We start from the raw sequence: 20,804 nt of genomic DNA on the forward strand, positions 1-20,804 counted from the left end.
ACCATTGTTGGACCCTAGATTCTTCATCTATAAAATGTTAATAAGAGTGTTTATTCTGCTTAGTTCATGAGAGTATGTGTAAAAGCATTTTATAGCAGAGAAAACACTGTGCAAATATAAAGGTTATATTTTTAGTTCTAGTTATTATAGTTACCAAGTATTTAATGCCTACTGTCCCAGCCATATTTTAAGTATTACTAATACTCAATATAATAAAAAATAAAATTAGTTATTATTATCCCCACTTTAAAGAGGAGAAAATTGAGGCTCAGTGAGAAGCTTATCTAAATTCACAGGGGTCTTAAAAGATACTATCAAGATGCTGACCTTTTCTCTCTAACCATAAATTATACGTTTCCTTTTGGTAAAAACATCATCTGCAACATATAGAGTATTTTGGGAGGTGGGGGGGAAACAAATTAAAGGGTTTTTCTCATATCTGGAGCTCATTAAATTTATTAGTGACGACATAATAAATTGTTTTTCTGGGTGAAATTCTTGAATCACATTTTCTAATAGAAAATATGTATCATTTGAATGAAAAGATTACCAGATGCCTTCATCTGGCTCTCCTGGAAGGGACTCTCCTGACTATTGAGCAGCGTGTTTTGGTACAGTAATTTTTATATTTCCACGTCCTTAATGATATGTAGCCTTCTGCTAGTAACTGAAGTGGCGGTCTGTCACCCTGCTGCTTCTGCTCACTGTCTGCCTGACAGCTAGGATAAAAAAGAGCCATCGGCTCTGCCACTCTTGCTCCCAGGAGGCCACAGCGATGCCACCTAATCTGAATGTTGTGCTTCAGTAACTCCTTAAGAGAGTTCTCCTGCCCGCTCAGCTTATGTTCCCTAAACACATGGCAGTTGTTTGGGAAGCCAGCTGTTATCAGTTCTCAACACAGAGTTGCTCTGCAGCAAATAAGTATTTAGCAGTGGTAAGCTTCTACCTGACTGATGCTTTGGCCATCATAACATTCAAAGATAAATGAGTGAGCTGATACCACTTATCAAGTTCTTCACAAAACTATCCATGGTTCATTAGCCTTCTAGAGTTTTTCTTACCTTCAGAAGACAACTCTGTAGGCTCAGGATAGAGCAACCCCCTAGTGGATTGTTTGAGAAGGAAGAATGTGCCCAACTTATTTTGTGAGAGTGCAGGAAATCCCAGGTTCAGAAGAACTTTGTTTCAGTGTTAATTTTAAAATTCCACTTTCCTCCTCATTCATTTCAGTGACTCTGCAAATATTTGTTCATAACAGTATCTCTGTCAGTCTAATCATAATTTGCTTTGGAACTCAGCGATCTTCATCCTATTAGTCTTGATTCTATGATTGTTAGTAGCAAACTAAATAAATCCTATATAATAAAAACCTAATATGCTAAGTGTCCTGTCAACCAGTCGTCCATTCAACCAATCAAAGCATAACATGCTAATGATATGCCAAGGCTGCTCAACTACTTGCTATGATGTGCACTGACCACCAGGGGCAGACAGTTGACCGGTCCATCAGTCGCTATGATGTGCACTGACCACCAGGGAGTAGACACTCCGACTGGTAGGTTAGCTTGCTGCTGGGGTTCAGTCAATTGGGACTGAGCAATACGAGCCAAACACACCCTAGAGCCCTCCTGTGGTCCCTCCCTTGGCTGGCCAACCTCCCACGTCCCTCCCTGGCCCTGATTGTGCACCAGTGGGGTCCCTCAGCCTGGCCTGTGCCCTCTCACAATACGGGACCCCTCAGGGGATGTCAGAGAGCCATTTTTGGCCTGATCCCACAGGCTAGGTCGAGGAACCCCACTGGTGCACCAATTTGTGCACCAGGCCTCTAGTAAATAAATAAATAAGTAAGTAAGTAAATAAATAAATAAAATGCAGTAAGCTTAACACACTATATTTTCCTTTAAAGTTTTGGTTCAGTCCCAGCTGGTTTGGCTCAGTGGATAGAGCATCGGCCTGTGGAGTGAAGGGTTTGATTCCAGTCAAGAGCTTATGCCTGGGTTGCAGGCTCGATCCCCATTAGGGAGCATGTAGAAGGCAGCCAATCAATGATTCTCATCATTGACGTTTTTAGCTCCCTCTCCCTTCCTCTCTGAAATCAATAAAAATATAATAAATATATAAATAAAGTAAGTAAGTTTTGGTTCAATTGAGGTTTCTGGCAGTTATGCTTATGGAAAAGCTGAAACTCCCAATGATCTATTTACATTTTGTAAACTTGTGTACTTGATGAATAAGTACATGTATGTTTTATTGCTACTTTAAACATATTAATGTTTAAAATCTGTATGATGAGATTTCTGGAACATGCATCCATATTCACATTTGGCTTTGAATTATACTAACTTGAGATTATTTCAATATTTCAGAATGATTGAGTATATATTCTGGGGCTGACCAGCAGACCCTGAGCGATGGATGAATGGATTACTCTGACACACGTTTCTGTGAAAGAGACAGCTAAGCGACTGACTGGCTAAAGGAACCAGACAGCCCCGTTCACCTACCTGCTTAGGCTTTTATTGTAGCAACAGCTTGAACTACAATTAACTATTAGATACTATCAGCAGGGTAAGCATCCTTGAGAAAACACATGCATCTGTAGTGTCTTTTAAACAAGGACGTTTTGAAGTCTAAACATAAAGATCCCAGTAAAACACTTGGGGGTTCAGAGTTGTTTGGAAAAGTCAAGGCAGAGTCTGCCACCTTTGGCAAGAATCCCCTAGAAGCCTCCAACTATTTAGAGAATTCTCCTCACAGACCTTCCAACCAAGTCCCATGCTTCCCCACATGTATATACTAGTAGAAAAGACTAGCTGTAGTGGGATACTGATATTTCATAAATTTGTTCTTGTGTATCACTAAGATGTACTTACATGATTACTTTAAATAGTTCCTCTTTGAATTATACTTTGAAATGGAAATTTTATAGTCTCCAACAATGTATGTGACTGTATCATCAGATTATATATCCTAACTATATGTGGAATTTGAAATGAAGACCTATCTCTTTTATTCAAGGTAAAATAGCAGAATTCTTTATTTTCAATCTTATTTTAATAATGTCTAATTCTAGGTAATTTTAAGGTGAGGTAAATGTTAATATGTTAAGATTTAATATAGTTCACAAGAATAGAAATAATGTGTGGGTAGTGACGCATTCTCAAAGTCTCAGGAATGAAAAGTTGTAAAAAAAAATAGGGGAACAGGAAATTGATTTAGAGTAGAGTAAACCTTCCTACTCCTTTATATCCATGTCAATTTGGAATTTTTTTCTCTAAGAGTCATACCAGAAGATGATATGTGAATAACTCAGTACACCACTAGAAGCAGACAGGGGACATTCACAGAGTCCCAGGCACTTCCAGAACCATCTCTCACTCTGATCCTGACATGCTCAATTGGAGTCTGAACTCTGGATTCCTTGGTAAGAAATTCTTTTTCATATGCTTCCCCCACTTAGCCTGATGACTGCAACTTATGAAGAAACCATTAGTTTTGTTCATTCATACAAAGTCCTTTTTGTCTCAATCAGTGAAGAGATCTGAGACCCCAGTTCATCACTCATCTCTTAGACACTTATCCTTGTCCTCAGAGCTGACTCAAACCTCCTCCAATCCTTGTTACACTGAGCCATGTAATTCTTTATTCTGGAACAAGAGGCCCAGTGCACGATTTTTTAAAAAAATATATATTTTATTGAGTTTTCACAGAGAAAGAGAGGGATAGAGAGTTAGAAACATCGATGAGAGAGAAACATCGATTAGCTGCCTCTTGGATAGCCCCGACTGGGGATGTGCCCGCAACCAAGGTACATGCTCTTGGCCAGAATTGAACCTGGGACCCTTCAGTCTGCAGGGCGACGCCCTATCCATTGAGCAAAACTGGTCAGGGCAACCAGCGCAAGATTGAAATCACTTGAGGAGGCGCCCTGCCTCCCGCCGTGTGAGGAGGCACCCTGCAGGCCGCCAAGGGAGTCAGGCCTGACTGACGCTGTGGGAAGCTGGGACCGGCACCTGACTTCTGCCCCAGGCCGCCCCTTGCCCCCCTGCCTGTGTCTGCTCCAGGGCTGCCCAAGCTGGCACTGTGGCTCGGCCAGCCCCAGGCCTCTCTGGCCCCCCTGCCTGTGCCCTCGCTGTCTCGGGCAGGCCCCCTTGTGTCTGTCTCCGTTTCTGCTCCGGGCCTCACCTGCATGTGCAACCTTCTCCTGTCTGGTCATGACCCATTATGGAGTCCCAGCCTAATGTGAATATATATATATATATTCTCTATGTCCTTGCTACTCCAAGTGCTGGTATCACTTGGGAATTTGTTAATAAAGCAGAATTCTAGACAAAACCTCAGAATCTATATCTCTGGGTAATTTGCATGTACATTTAAGTTTGAAAAATACTGGAAAATTCTTATTTTTCCTCACCATTTTTCTCTAAATGAAACCTGGCTACCTTCCTAAGCCACTACTTCTTATGTAGTGGCTTTTTCTCAAAAGGTAGTATTCTCTGTCCTGTATTCCTCAGACAATTCTGAAGGGTGGAAGAATTCCCCGTTTGGTCCTCTTTTCTAAATTGTTCTCTCTATCCTCCTTAAGAAAACATTTTTACACTGAAGCTTTTGTTTTAGGTTTCACCACTCTCCTTCACTTCTCCTTGAAAACCTCTACAGATCTATGTCACTCCTCTAATTTCTTGAAGATAGTCGACCTGGTTGACAGTTTCTCCCTTGAACACTATTGCTGATCTGCTGCATGGTGATTTAAAAATAGAGAATCCTGCCAATTATGGGCTTGCCAGGTTCTTAATCTTGCTTGTAATTATCTTCTCCTACCATTTAATAAGCAACCAACATCTTGGTCATGCCAGACAGTATCACTCCCAATATGTGTATATCCTCTACAATAGATATAACCCATTTGTGCGTACCCTTTAACCTAGTCAGTGTACCCCAGGAAGGACTAATGAATTGGAAAAGCCAGAAAACTCAGCCCATCCTTAGGCAGAAGTTTCCACTAATGAGAGGAAGATATACATGCTCAACAGGACTCAAGTAAACACAGAGATTCTAATGGAGGTGGTTGAGAATTTTCCTGAAATCCAGCTCACTACCACTAATGCTGAGAAATTACTCTGGCAGAATGTGTACTTTATGTAAATACTAGAGGCCTATTGCACGAAACTTATGCATGGGTAGAGTCCCTAGGCCTGGCTGGTGATCAGGGCCCATCAGGGCCTTCCGGCTGTTGGCTGGGGTCTGTCTTCCTTCCCCGGCTGGGGTCTGTCTTCCTTCCCCAGCTGACGGCTGCCCGCCGAGGCCTCCCTTCATTCTGTGCCGTGCCCTGGTGGTCAGTGTATGTCATAGCGAGCAATCAAACTCCCAGTCTCCTGGTCGAACTCCCATGGGAACAATTTGCATATTGGGCTTTTATATATATAGATGGGAGCTAAAGTTCCAGGGGGAAATTTCCCAGAACAGAATTCTTGCACCTTACCTGTAAGATTGCTGCCTCTACCTTCAGAGAATGATCAGTGGGTGTGGGTTCAGAGCCACTGAGTCCAGCCTCATAGTTTGTGCATTCCCTATGATGCCATATATAAAGGAAGAGGGACATTCATATAATACATGCCACTGACTTGAATGTTTTTTGCAGAATGTCTTGATAGATAGAAGCAATGTGTTTTCTTCTAAAAAGTCAGTTTATTATAACAAATTTCAAATAGATGCAACACAGTATCTTGAGATTGGGTCACTTTTCTAATTTGCACAATGGCAATGAATAGTGCCACCTATTTCTCCTTTTCAAAGGACTGTGGAAAATATACCAAGTGTATGAATAGTGTGTCCCTAAAGGAGGAAAAGTAAATATGTTTGTGTTTTATTTTTGTGAGAGATTGTGTCTATGTGACACAAGTTATCTCTTTTTGTTTCAGATAGTTTTCTATCCTGCTTTGATATTGGCAATGTGTCTGGGACCAAGGTAGTAAATTATATGGAAATTGAAATATGTTCACGAAGCCTAAAAATTCATCATAGATAAAAATAACAAACATATAGCAGATCTACACCCCACTATAAAGTTCCAGAATCATTTTTGAAATGTAGACTGTTTGGTTCTCAGGTGTTGCTGCTTTATATGTGCCAGAGTATCCATAACAAAGTTAAAATACACTTTTCTTTTTTAATAGAGGCGATATAAAGTATATATAGAGAGAGCATGGAACCTGAAGCCAGATAATCAGGATTCAAATCCCATCTTATTGTCTTACTAGTTCCATACCCTTGGGCAAATCATTGAACCTTTCTATGCCTCAGTTTATTCAAATGTAAAATGGGGTTGGAATTATTATAAAGATTAAATGAGTTAATATATAGAGAAAGACAAGTATAACATGATCTCACTCATATGTGGAATCGAACGGACAAAATAAACTGATGAACAAAATAGATCCAGAGACAGAAGCATAGAACAGACTGCAGAATCTCAGAGGGAAGGGGAGTGGGTGGGTGGGTTGACGAGGAATGATTAACCAAAGAACATATATGCATATATGCATAACCCATGGACACAGACAATAGTGTGGGGGGTGGGTGCAGGGTGGAAGGGATCAATGGGGAATACAGGTAGGATATCTGTAATACTTTCAAAAATAAAGGTAAATTTTTAAAACAAAAAGCATTTTAACCAGACCAACTTACTATATATTTCTTTGCTGCTGCTTCTGATACTGCTACTACTATAAAATAATAGTAGTTAAATAGTGGTTCTTTTCTCAAGAAATGAATATGGAATTTTTTCTAGAGAGGAAATACTTGTGCTTAAGTGGCTTTTGGAATCCCTCAAATAACTATATTACTAGCATAGTTATTAATTTTTCAATTACATCCTGTCAAAGTATCTTTATAATGTAATAGGTAGATGCCTATCTGTGCTAACGTTTTGGGCACAGCTTTGCATCTATGTCCATAAAAACTTTCTACATATACAAAAAGGATTTCTTATCCTGTCTGACACAATTATAACAATGTTCAATAAGAGTGTCAATATGTAAATCTGATAGAGACAAAGATTTAATACATAGTGTCCATCTCTTATTTTTTTTAACTATATAAAAATTGTGGCATAAAAGCTAATATTTAAATCTAAAATAGAATCATAGTCTTTAATATGAGCAGACTTAGATAATGAAAAATGGAGACATATTGAGCAATATCAGTTTGAATTGTGTGGGTCCACTTAGATGTTGATTTTTAAAAATTTTAAAAATATGTATTTTTATGTATTTCAGAGAGGGAGAAATAGAAACATCAATGATGAGAGAAAATCATTGATAGGCTACTTCCTGCACGCCCCCTACTGGGATCTAGCCCACAACCCGGGTATGTACCCTGACTGGGAATTGAACCATGACCTCTGGGTTCATAGGTCAGTGCTCAACCATTGAGCCACACTGGCCAGGCTATACAAATTTTTTTTTTCACTAAATACCTATACTGTTTTTAATCTGCCATTGGGTGTCCGTGGATGTGCAGGGCTGACTGTATTAATTGAGCTATGCCATTCTATACTGGTACTTGAGCATCCCTGGATTTTTTTTATCTGTGGGTGAGTTCTAAAACCAATCCCCAGTGATTTCCAAGGGCCAACTTAAGTTTTGGGGGAGTAAGAAGTTATACATGGATTTTTGACTCTGCGGGGGTCAGTGCCCCTAACCACTGCATTGTTCAAGGACTAACTGCCTATATCCTTAGTTATATTTAATGGAAGTAACATACAACGTACTTTTTTACAGGAACAGTTTGACTTTTCTCTTTTTCAAACTTGTCTCAGATATGCCTCAAATTTTAATAAGATACCCTATACACACATTTGCTACTGAAAATTGAAATAGTACATCAAAAAAGTGTTACAACTCGCCCTGGCTGGTTTGGCTCAGTGGATAGAGTGTCAGCCTGTGGACTGAAAGGTCCTGGGTTTGATTCCGGTCAAGGGCACATGCCCGGGCTGCAGTCTCAGTGCCCCGTAGAGGGCATGCAGAAATGACAGTTGATCAATGATTCTCTCTCATCATTGATGTTTCTATCTCTCTCTCCCTCTCCCTTCTTTTCTTAAATCAATAAAAAAAAGTGTTACAACTCAAATGAGTACAAGAATAAGGTGTATGATAAAAGGACTCCATGTCATAATTCTTAACAATACCAGAAGGACCTGGATGTGATAAGGAATGACTACAGCCACATTGAAATACAGTGGGGCCTTGACTTATGAGTTTAATTCGTTCCATGACGGAGCTCATAACTCAAATTACTCGTATGTCAAATCAAAAAGTGAACGAGTGAGACACGTGATGCTGGGCTGATGTTGTGGCCTTCACTGTGACGTTCACTGCGCCAACTAGCGGTGGGGTATGTGAAGCTGGCTCAGAACCCGAATTTTAGCTCGCAACTCAAAGCAAAAAATCGGCCGAGAGACGGCTTGTATCTCGAAAAACTCGTTAGTCGGGACACTCGTAAGTCAAGGCCCCACTGTACTGGTTTATTCCTATTCTTGCCGTTTTGAATAGCCTCATTCCTTCTCCTCAGCCATATTGGAAACAATCCTTTGAGGTCTCTTTTAAGACTAGCCATTGTCCTCACTCCACATCTCCTCCTGTAGACCAGGCCATAACTCGTCCCCTTTAACTCATACCCCTTTAATTCTTTTTCTCTGTCCTGCTGTTGGGGTGACTGTTTTCATGGAAGGGAAAGGAATTTGGTGCTAGGGTTGAGAGTCAAGATACTAAGGTTCTTTACTAGTGCTTCTGAGACAGCTTGAGTGTCAGCTGAATCTTCTTCATCGGATGTCTGAGAAAATGACCCAGTGGATGGGGGATTAAGCTTCGTTGGTGAATCCATTGCAACTCTAGTCACAGGCTGAAGTTCCTCCTAGAATCCATAGGCAGGGGTCAGGCAGAAGGTAATGCTCAAAAATCTCAAGTTGCTACAAATGTAGCCTGGAAAGAACAGGAATCAGTTTGACTTTCAGTACTGAGAGCTGTAGTAGAATGCTGGTGGGAGAGGTTGGAGGAGTAAATCTCCATTTCTTGGTAGTTTTTATTCATACTCATTCTAGCTTTCTTTTGTGGAGCAGGCAAGTTATTTGAATTTTTATCCAAACCATGAGAATTTAGATTGCGATATAAAGCAGCACTCTGTGATTATTTATTGATATTAAAATTTTATCTAAAACTGCAAATTTCAGGGAATTGTAAACTGAATCATTCTCAGAGTTGGTGATATAGACTGTAAGTGCATAGTGCAATTATTTATTTTAATGGCAAAAATCTATAATAATAAAAGCATAATATGCTAATTAGATCAGACGTCCTCTGGACTCCTTCCAGATGACATTCTGGATGAAGCCGGCGGCCGGAGGGAAGCCCGGGTCCCGGGTGCCAGAGGGAAGCCGGTGCCGGCAGCCAGGGGAAGGAAGGCCTACACTTGCACAAATTTAGTGCATCTGGCCTCTAGTATGTGATAAAGCCATGGCTGGGGGGCTTGAGATCGTGGGTTTGATCCTCGGTTGGGCCATGTAGGGGAGGCAACTGATAGATGTTTATCTCTATATATATCTCTATTTCTCTCTTTCTCTTTCTCTTTCTCTTTCTCCCGTTCACTTCCTCTCGTCCTCTCTCTAAAAAAAATTAATAAAAACATATCCATGGGTGAGGATTTTAAAAAATGTGACAAACTTAAGTCAGCCTACAGGAATGCTTTTTATTTCCCGTTTGAAGGTCTTCTTTACCTTTTAGAATTATGTGGACTGACACACATGGAAAGTGTAACTACCCAGCTTATGTTTGTTATTAGTACCATTATTATTGCCATATACAAATAGGTGATACAGATGTTTGCCATCTGCCTGGCTGTCTGGTTCTTAAAATGCTATGGTCCTGATTCAGCTACCATGTTCCTCATTTCTTTGAACAAATCCTTTTAATCCATTGTGCCCTTCTTTTTTCTGGGATTTGATTATGGATTCAAGCTTATCATGGTTTTTATATTCTTTCCAGTAGGATTCCAGTTAAAGGCTTTGGCTTTTAATTGATTTTGACTTATCTTTCTGATTTGTCAATAGCTTCCCTACTAATTTGTAGTTTGTGTTTTAGAAGAGCATAAACTATTTTAAAATGATTAAAAACAGGCACTAATGTAATATGTGTGATATTTTTAAATAGAAATCAATTATTTGAAATCTCAAAGGCACAAAAAATAGTATTAAATTGTTGAAATAACCTTTATTCTGCATTATGGACATGACCTACAGTATATTATGACTATTCTGATGCTCCAAATTTTAGTATGAGTAGGTTTAGAATATGAACAGCTATATTATTGTATGTACTAAAGTCTCACATATCACATGAAGAAATTTAAGCTGTCAGGTAAAGCTACAACTTGGAAACAGATTTTCTTTTTGCAGGTCCTATTATGTTGGCACAGTAAGAAGCTTTTATTCTGTCACTAAAATTTCAAACTATTTCAATTCATTAAGTTTAGTACCACTCTGTTAATATGCCAGTTAATACTATTTTCTTTGTAACATTTTTATTTCAGAATATTTTAAATAAAGTTAATGCCATGAAAGGCAGTTCTTGGAGAAACCAAGATGGTGGCATAGGTAAACACTGGAAATTGCTGCCTCGCACAACCACTTCAAAAATACAACTAAAAGACAAAATGGACATCATCCAGAATCACAGGAAGGCTGGCTGAGTGGAAATTCTACAACTAGAAGGAAAGAGAAAAGCACACTGAGACTCAGAGGAGGTGCGAAAGTAAAGTGCAGAGGTGCGGAGGCGCACGTGGAAAGGGCTGGCAACTGAGGACGTGGTTGTCTTTTTCAATAGGGAGGGAGACACAAGCTCCTGAAGGCTCTGAACTCCAGTTCTGGGCGAGACTCTGGGGACCAAGACTCATACAGGAGAAACTGGACTCCCTGGCATCGGGCAGAACTCGAGGGCAGCTTTCGCCCAGAGGTGCTTGCAGTGATTACTGGGGGACACTGAGAACCGGGGCCTCTTAGGGCAGGACTGAGGAGCAGCCATAGCTGTTTGCTCCGCCCTGTTGATTCCCTGAGACCCCGCCCCACCCAAGCTGTGTGCAGAGGCTTTTGCATATGAATGACCTGGCCCTTTGCAATCTAAAATTACCTAACAAACTGCAGCTGGGTCAGAGAAACTCAGAACTTCCAAAAGAAGGCCCAGGGCCCCACAGCAGCTTGCATTGCTTCACAGCTGGGCTCCTGTTGGGTAGCCTCAGGCAGAGGCTAAATTAGCACCTCCTTAGAGATCCAAGAGCCAGTGTACCCAGTGGTCAGAGTGTGACCATCCAGATTACAACTCCTCAGATCCATAAGGGACACACTCAGGGGGCAGACTCAGTGAGCACCAAAGCTCCACTGAAGCAAGTCTTGCCCCAGAAGGGTGTCTCCAGCACAGAAGTTCTCCCACTGCAGACACAGCTGATTCTCACAGCCAGTTGGCCTGGAGGTCAATTCCCTGCAGTGATACCAACAACAACCGAGGCTTAACTACAACAAGACTATGCACAAAGCCCACAAAGGGGTGCACCAAGAGTGTCTACGTCAGGTAACTAGGGAGGCTGAGCCAGTGGGCCCTATAGGACACCTAGCACAGAAAGCCACTCTATCAACACAGAGAAGCAGCCAAAATTCAGAGACAAAAGAAACAGGTCACAAATGACACAAATGGAGGAAAGCAAACTACTGGATATAGAGTTCAAAACCACGGTTATAAGGTTTTTCAAGAATTTTCTAGAAACCGCTGATAAATTTAGTGAGACCCTCAAGAAATCGAGTGAGACCCTCGAGGTTATGAAAAAGGACCAACTAGAAATTAAGCCTACACTGACTGAAATAAAGAATATTATACAGAAATCCAACAGCAGACTAGAAGATCGCAAGAATCAAGTCAAAGATTTGAAATACGAAGAAGCAAAAAACACCCAACCTGAAAAACAAAAAGAAAAAAGAATCCAAAAATACGAAGATAGTGTAAGGAGCCTCTGGGACAACTTCAAGCACACCAACATCCGAATTATGGGGGTGCCAGAAGAAGAGAGAGAGCAAGATATTGAAAACCTATTTGAAGAAATAATGACAGAAAACTTCCCCTACCTGGTGAAAGAAATAGACTTATAAGTCCAGGAAGAGCAGAGAATCCCAAACAAAAGGAATCCAAAGAGGACCACACCAAGACACATCATAACTAAAATGCCAAGAGCAAAAGACAAAGAATCTTAAAAGCAGCAAGAGAAAAAAGTCAGTTACCTAAAAATGAGTACCCATACGACTGTCAGCTGATTTCTCAACAGAAACTATGCAGGCCAGAAGGGAGTGGCAAGAAATATTCAAAGTGATGAATAGCAAGAACCTACAACCAAGAGTACTTTACCCAGCAAAGCTATCATTCAGAATTGAAGGTCAGATAAAGAGCTTCACAGATAAGAAAAAGCTAAAGGAGTTCATCACCACTAAACCAGTATTATATGAAATGCTGAAAGGTATTCTTTAAGAAGAGGAAGAAGAAAAAGGTAAAGATACAAATTATGAACAACAAATACACATCTATCAACAAGAGAATCTAAAAATCAAGTGAATGAAAAATCTGATGAACAGAATAAACTGGTGATTATAACAGAACCGGGGCATAGAAAGGGAGTGGACTGACAATTTTCAGGGGGAAAGGGGTGTGGGGGGTGCGGGAAGGGACTGGACAATAATCGTGCACCTATGGATGAGGACAGTGGTGGGGGGGAGTGAAAGAGGAGGATAGGGTGGGAACCGGGTGGAGGGGAGCTATGGGGGGGGGGGAAAGAGGAACAACTGTAATAATCTGAACAATAAAGATTTAATAAATTAAAAAAAAAGAAAGGCAGTTCTTTCGAATAACATGGGCATGTTCGTTAGTCACTTAAAGGGAAATAAAAATAACAGTACCTCCAATGAAGGTGTAAAATTCCTAAAGAAAACATAAGCAGTAAACTCTAGGTCTTGGCATTTTTTTTTTTTTCTGATATGTCTTCTTGGGCAAAGGAAACAAAAGCAAAAATAAACAAATGGGACTACATCAAACTGAAAGTTTTTGCATAGGAAAGTACACCATCAACAAAAACAAAAAGGCAACCTACTGAGTGAGAGAAAATATATGCAAATGTCATATTTGATTAGGTATGAATATCCAAAATATTTAAAGAACACATACAACTCAACATTTAAAAAGCAAACAATTTGATTAAAAAATGGATAGGGAACCTAAATAGAGATTTCTCCAAAGATATACAAATGGGTAAGAGATATGAGAAGATGCTCAACATCACTAATCGTCAGGGAAATGCAAATCAAAACTACGAGTTATCACCTCACACCTGTCAGAATGGCTATTTTCAAGAGGATATCAAAGAGCAAGTGCTGGCGAGGATGTGGAGGAAAGGGAGCCATTGTGCAAGTCTGCCGCCACACTCGCTCAGTAGCGCTGCCAAGGAGGTGAGAGAGGCTGCGCTTGCCAGCTGTGAGCCTGGCATCTGGTGCCCATTGGTCAGCTGAGCGGCGCCCCCCGTAGGAGTGCACTGACCACCAGGGGGCAGCTCCTGCGTTGAGCGTCTGCCCCCTGGTGGTCAGTGCTCGTCATAGCACAGTGAGGCCAGGATAAATAGGAACAGTGCAGTGCCTGGCCCAGCTCGGACTCCTCCCTGGCAGCTCGGGGGATGTCAAACTGTCTGATTGGGCTGAAACTGGTAGTCTAACATCCTTCAAGGGGTCCTGGATTTCAAGAGGGCACAGGCCAAGCTGAGAACCCCACTGGTACACGAATCCATGCACTGGGCCTCTAGTATTTATATAATTGCAGAAATTGATATTGGACAATGGTGGCGTCATTCCTACTTGGGTAATTTTTATTTAAATGAAATAAAGATAATCTGTTAAAATGTGCTTATTGGTTATTTTAGATCAAGTACACCTCTGACAAAATTATTTCCTATCCCCATGTTATTCCAAGCCCATAAATGACATATATATATATATATATATATATATATATATATATCCAAAAGAAACTAGAAAATTCAACTTCAGGACAAAGGTGTAGTCTTTGGCTTCTTGCCTTCTACTGCCCATTAAACCCCAATCCTAACTTTATGGTGGAGGAATTTAAGTAATTTATCATCAACTTTTTTTTTTTTTTTTTTTTTTTTACTCATTTCTGACCTTGTACCCCAGCTAGAATAAATGAGCTTCTACATTTTTCTCAAGTCTTCAGCCATACCTTTAAAACTTCATACTGGTTAAGAAATCATGGACGCTTTGGTTTTTTATTTTCTTAACCAGCAAGTTAAAAATAAATATGTTTCAGGAAAAGAGCACAGATTTTTTTAGCTAACCACTTGGGTTTTTTTCAACTCTGTCACAAAGAAGTCATTTGCGTCTTCTGATATTTGGTTTCCATGTTTATTGAATTCAGTTAAAAATTCCATCTTTAAGTCTAAAGTGAGAAAATACATTAAAAGTAAAGCTACCAAATTATCATAATCATCACTATAGGAATTCCAAAGATATATGGTGCTGCCTATGTGTAAACTTGTGTCTACAAGTGTGTTAACTATGTTTTTCCAACAATCCCTCAAAGCAGGTTCTCATTCAACATCTTGTCTTTTATTAAGGTAATATTGACTCAGTGATTAAGAGAACTATAGTAGTATATGTTAAGATAGATATCATAACTGATAATCCCCTAAATTCAATGATTAATGCAATAAATGTTTCTCATACAATGATTAAATATGAATATTCAAAGATGGCTCTCAACCTGGTGATGCACAAGGCCAGATATCTTCCACCTGGTGGCTCCATTATAGATTAGAGCCTCAGAGATATTTGCTTATAGTCAGAAAGTGAAAAATAAAGAAAGAAGAGAAACATCGCTTTCACTTGCATGCCACTTAGCTAGATACAGAGGATGCTGGAAAATGTAGCCTCTAGCAAGGCAGTCATTTCTCAATTATCAGCTCTTCACTACGGAAGAGGAGTGAGAATCTAGTATCTCCTTATTATGTAACTGTAACTTAAATTTAAACAAACTTTACTTTCCTACTTTCTGTAGAGAATGGAATAACCCCATTTCAAGCATTAAATGAATTTAAATTATTAAGTTCAGGGCTCAAATATAATAAGCACTCAATAAATAGTAGCTTATTAATTCATTGCCATCTTCTTTAATAAGCTATAAAATATTCTGATCTTTGCAAGATTGGGGCTTCATTTGATTCTGGCGATTTATTTATCTACTCCACTAACCAACCTAATTAGGAGGACTCTATCCTGGCTTCTAGACTTCCATAACGCTGAGCACCTGCCTGCTCATGGTCCCTGAGTATTACTTTGCTTTTAATTACACACCATTGTGCTATGCTTATTTATTGGAATTTCCTGGCTTTTATTTTGTTTATTTCCTTTTATCTTGGGTTCCTGATGCCAACTGCACATGTTTTTTTTACATATTGAAAATTGTGCTTTTCCCTTAAGTGGAAGCTTTCTCTGTGGCTGGAATAGAGGATATGTCTCTACCCGCAGCCTCGTCCAAATTGCAGGTTTAATTTCAGGCTTTTGTGAGATTGGTCCATGCTGTATGTGTACCATAAAAATCAGGCAGTTGAGTAGTCAACAACCAAATAGGCTAAAAGAAACCAGACAAGCCCAGCCAGCATGGTTTAGTGGTTGAGCATTAGCTCATGAACCAGGATGTTATGGTTCAATTCCAGGTCAGGGCACATGCCCGGGTTGGGGGCTCAATCCCCAGTGTGGGATGTGCAGGAGGCAGCCAATCAGTGATTCTCTCTCATTCTCTCTCATCATTGATGTTTCTCTCTCCGTCTTCCTTCCTCTCTGAAATCAATAATATATATATATATATATACCAGACAATATGTGCAGAAGAAATGCTGTACATTGAAACCTATCTCTTAAAACTTCTTTTTAGTTTCTATTCCTTGGACATGAGTATGTGTGTGTATGTGTATACATGTTGTGTAAGGAGTGTGGGTATATATGTGGAAATGTTGTTTAAGGTATGTGTGTGTGCTTAGTTTTGGGTTAGATGTTGAGAAGGAAGAAATTTATAGAATGTAAGCAAATTTTTGCCTCCAGGACATCTGTGATAAGGAGGAGCAGTTAGTGAGGAGGGCTTCAGTGGCAATGGTCAATTAAAGCACATTACAAAATCATCTATTAGACCGAGATGTGAGCCTGTTAAAAGTAACAGAGAAGCATCTGAGGAATTTTAGTCTTCTTAACCTTATAATTAATATGAAAGGGTGGGTTTTGTTAGAGAAGGATTGGGAGGAGCATTTTCGTCCTTCTTTTCTTCTTCCTTTTTTTGTTTTTTTGGAAGAGCATTTTCTTCAGCGATAACTGTACCTTAGAGACCACCGTATCCCCAAAGTGGGAAGGACAGGATGGAATACCTTCTAACCTCAAATAGAATCATAGTAGCTTCATAGAGTTTATCTGGTAATATTTTAGCAGGTTAATTTGGAAGGAATAGTGTTGTGAATTCCTTCCCTCCCAAAGGGGTAGGGTATGGTATTGCTTCCAAATCCTAAGTCAAGAGAGGCGCTTTAATGAGATGCCACAATTAGCTTACTATGTGTTCCTATAAATTTCATGGACACTGGAAACTGGTATTTAACTCATACCAGCAGCAGGAAAGAGCTGTCTGTATAGCAATTAGGTTTTATTCCAAGTGCTTATTTGGGTAAAAATTGTTTGACTATGTCCTGTGGCCCAGATGTGAACTATAAACAAGAGAAAGTAAGAATATGGTGGGGTTTTTTTTTTGGATTTTGATCAATGAAGTTCCTGGAAATGTTAGTTAGGTCATAGAATAAATAATCTGGAAGATTTTCCAGATGTCTAGGGGCTGGAGAATAAAAGGGAAACTCAGGAGCCTAGATATGCTTATGATTTTCCTCATTGATGAAAAAGCATGTGAGATATATTCCCGTAATTAGGGGACCCCCAAAGGAAATCATGAGAATGCTTCTATCAGATACCTATTGTCACAATAATAGTGAATATCAATCAAAAAACCCTCATCCATGTACAATAATAACTTTATGGTTCATGCATCTAGAGTTGTCATCTACATGTCTACTGATCTGGGCTTGGTTCATATACATGTTTAAGGATGGTTGATTCAGCTTCATTTAGGATGCTTTTGGCTGGAACAACTGAGATGACATGTAACAGCCTCTGGCGAGCTAGCACAAACATTCTCTCATTACAATGGCAGAGGCACAAAATTGAGGGCAAGCCTGCTCATACCAACATTTTTCAAGCTTTTATGTACATCATGATTGTTCACATTCCATTGGCCATCCCCAGAGACAGACTGAAGGAGCATTATGAAGTTTCAAGGAAAAAGTGATGAATAAAGGAGAGGTGAAGACTTGGGGAATTTTTTCAATTAGTCTATCACATGAAAAAACAGAGTCAGAGTCAGATTTAATCAAATCTAGGTCCAAAGAGTGCTAGAGTTAAATCACCATGCCATTACAAGCAAACAAGAACTTTCCTACCCAATCTAGCTCTTCTCTTTCCCTGATATTCAATCATGTTGTAATTATCCATTGTGATGGGTGAGGTGGGGGAAGGCTAATGTCAACTTCCACCAGAAATGGGACCAAGCTCAGGCAGGTGAGAAGACTAAATTTTAGAATAAATTGAGACATTTTTAAAATGATTTTATGAGACCGGATATCCTAATTACTGAATTGAGACTGTATTTTGGAACTAAAAGCAACAGTTGAGCATTTATTACCTTAGTGTGCTTAGAGAAGCCATGGGGCAGGCCTTGAATTTTCATCCTGAGGCTGGTGAAGAACCACCCATACTCAGTAAATATAGAGAGACAATCAGAGAGAAAACTGAAGGTACTTTGTAATTAAATTCTAGCAGTAATTCTTAGTTAAGTAATTACATTACTTCAATAAACAGTGTATGGTAGTGGTTGAGAATTAAAAATCAAGAGCCAAACTATAGTTCCTAGGTTCAAATCTCAGCTCCGTTTCTTGTTAACTTGAGCATATTTTGTGGTTTTTAAATTTTAATTTAATTTTCTTTTTACAACTATGCTTCAGCTTTCTTACCTAGAAAATTGAGATAGTATTTTAGCAACCTCAAAGCATTGTTGCAAAGATTGATTGAGCTAATATATTTCAAGCATTTCAAATAGTGCCTGGTACACAGTAAACACTTGATAATTGTTACTACAATGTACTATTTCTGTTTAAAAATAAACTTTCTACAATGATATGGGAAATGTAGTAAACCGATTGGAGATTAGACTAGCACATGATACACAGCCTGTCAAAAGTGCATCCGTTGGGCAGTTCCCCACCGGCTCTGGTCCCGTCTTTCAGTTGCTCACCGAGGTTTCCCGGGTCATGGTGCCAGCCTGACTGAGAAGAGGCCGCTCCCGGGAAACGAATGAAGAACCACTCTCTCCTGTTGTTCAAGTACAGAGGCTTAGTCCGCAAGGGGAAGAAAAGCAAAAGACGAAAATGGCTAACTTCGTGATCCGCCCTGCCTCCGCCGCTGACAGCTGACAACTGCAGTGACATCCTGCACCCGATTAAGGAACTGGCTAAATATGAATACACCAGAGGTCCAGTGCATGAAATTTGTGCACAGGGTTGGGGGGCCCTCAGCCTGGCCTGCACCCTCTCACAATCCGGGACCGCTGGCTCCTAACCACTCTGCCTCCCTGCCTGATCGCCCCTAACCACTCTGCCTGCCTGCCTGATTGCCCCTAACCACTCGCCTGCCTGCCTGATCGCCTTTATCTGCTTCTGCCTCTGCCCCTGCAACTGTGGCTTCGTCCAGAAGGACGTCCAAAAGGTTGTTTGGCTGTCTGATCTAATTAGCATATTATGCTTTTATTATTATAGATAGAAGAACAAGTAATAATAACTGAAAAAGATCTGCAGGAGGATAGTTTCAGAGAGCATCCCTTCTACCAGTGCCTGGTGGCAGAAGTATCCAGGGAGCACTCCCAAAGGACACAGCATAATTGGTTTCGTCATGTACTATTTTACCTATGACCCATGGATTGGAAAACTCTTATATCTTGAAGACTTCTTCATAATTAGTGATTTTAGAGGCTTTGGGATAGGATCAGAAATTCTGAAGACTCTGAGCCAGGTTGCGATGAAATGTCGCTGCAGCAGCATGCACTTCCTGGTAGCAGAATGGAATAAACCATCTATCAACTTCTACAAAAAAAGAGGTGCCTCTGATCTGTCCAGCGAGGAGGGATGGAGACTCTTCAAGATCGACAAGGAGTACTTGCTAAAAATGGCAGCGGAGGAGTGAGGAGTGCTGGTGTAGACTACAACTCCAGTTGTATTTTAGAGCAAATACTCAACTTAACTTCTTTCTATCATGTTTGTAGTGAAATAAGAGAATGAGCACCCATTCCAAAGTTTTATTACCAGAAGTCTTTTTGCATGTTTGAAATGTGGCCACTTTAAAGATAATGCAGTTTGGAGTCAGATTTATCCTTGAACATCTTTTGGTAACACAACATGGTGGTGTAATCTTAAAGTATATGAGAAAACTTCATTCTTGTGAGTCATTTAAGTGTGTACAATGAAAAATAAATAAATAAATGTGTACAATGTACACACTGATACTTAGAGTTTCTGTTTTGATTCTTTTTTTAAATAACCTACCCGTTGATTTCTAAAATAAAAAATAAATAAAAACAAAAGTGCAACCATTGCCCTGGCTGGTTTGGCTCAGTGGATAGAGCCAAATCAGCTAAGGCCCGGGTTGGTTTGATTCAGGTCAAGGGTACATACCTCGGTTGCATGTTTGAGAGGGTTGTGTGTAGTAAGCAACCAGTCTATGTGTCTCTCTCACTGATGTCTCTGTCTCTCCCCATCCCTTCCACTTTCTGTAAAGTTCAATGGAAAAATATCCTTTGGTGAGGATTAACCAAAAAAAAAAAAACAAGAAAAAAAGATTATCTTTTGGATTGAAGTGAAGATAATCAAATAGTTTCTGATATCTATAATAATAAAAGCATAATATACTCATTAGACTGGACAACCTTCCAGATGAAGTAGGGGTGCGAGGGAAGCCCAGGTCTCAGGTGCCTGCTGGTGGCTTGAGGGAAGCTGGTTTCAGCAGTTGGGGGAAGGAAGGCCTATTCTTGCACAAATTTCATGCATCGGCCCTCTAGTGTGATATAAGATTTGTGTATATATTTCATCTTGACTGTATGTGACCAGTTACTTTAGAGATGTTGCTGCAGCATTTTGATATTTCAACAGATATGTTTCAGGAATGTCTTGGCTCTAGCTTCCTAGCTGCTATAAGACTGCTCTAAGATCTGCTTTCACTAAAGAACTTTTATTTTATTTCAGTAAGAATTGCTCAATAAGCCCTTTCTTAAGCAATCTCTCCTCTCTTCACAAGTCTTTTTCTTCCCACACAATCTGTCTGAATATTGGTACAATCTTATAATCTTGACACAGGAATATGGATTCTGGCGCTATGAATATAGATCATGTGGTTCCACAATGATTTCCAACTTTGAACTGACACATTTGTATAAAATACTTCATGATCTTGGGGAAAAAAAAAAACTTTCCCACGCTATCCTGTGATTTCAAATCAGAGGCATTTAATTAGGGATGTGTAAGCATCAGTATAGAAATATGACAAGAAAAGACTATGACAAGAGTGTAGACAAAGT

The 20,804-nt window shown here is 39.8% G+C and overlaps 1 pseudogene; it reads left to right on the plus strand.

Moving 5' to 3' along the window:
- The first annotated feature begins 18,446 nt into the window (after positions 1-18,446).
- On the plus strand, positions 18,447-19,476 carry LOC118653944 (annotated as a pseudogene).
- The last annotated feature ends 1,328 nt before the right edge of the window (positions 19,477-20,804 follow it).

The sequence above is a fragment of the Myotis myotis genome, unplaced genomic scaffold, assembly GCF_014108235.1.
Source record: "Myotis myotis isolate mMyoMyo1 unplaced genomic scaffold, mMyoMyo1.p scaffold_m19_p_4, whole genome shotgun sequence".
NCBI classification, from domain to species: Eukaryota; Metazoa; Chordata; class Mammalia; order Chiroptera; family Vespertilionidae; genus Myotis; species Myotis myotis.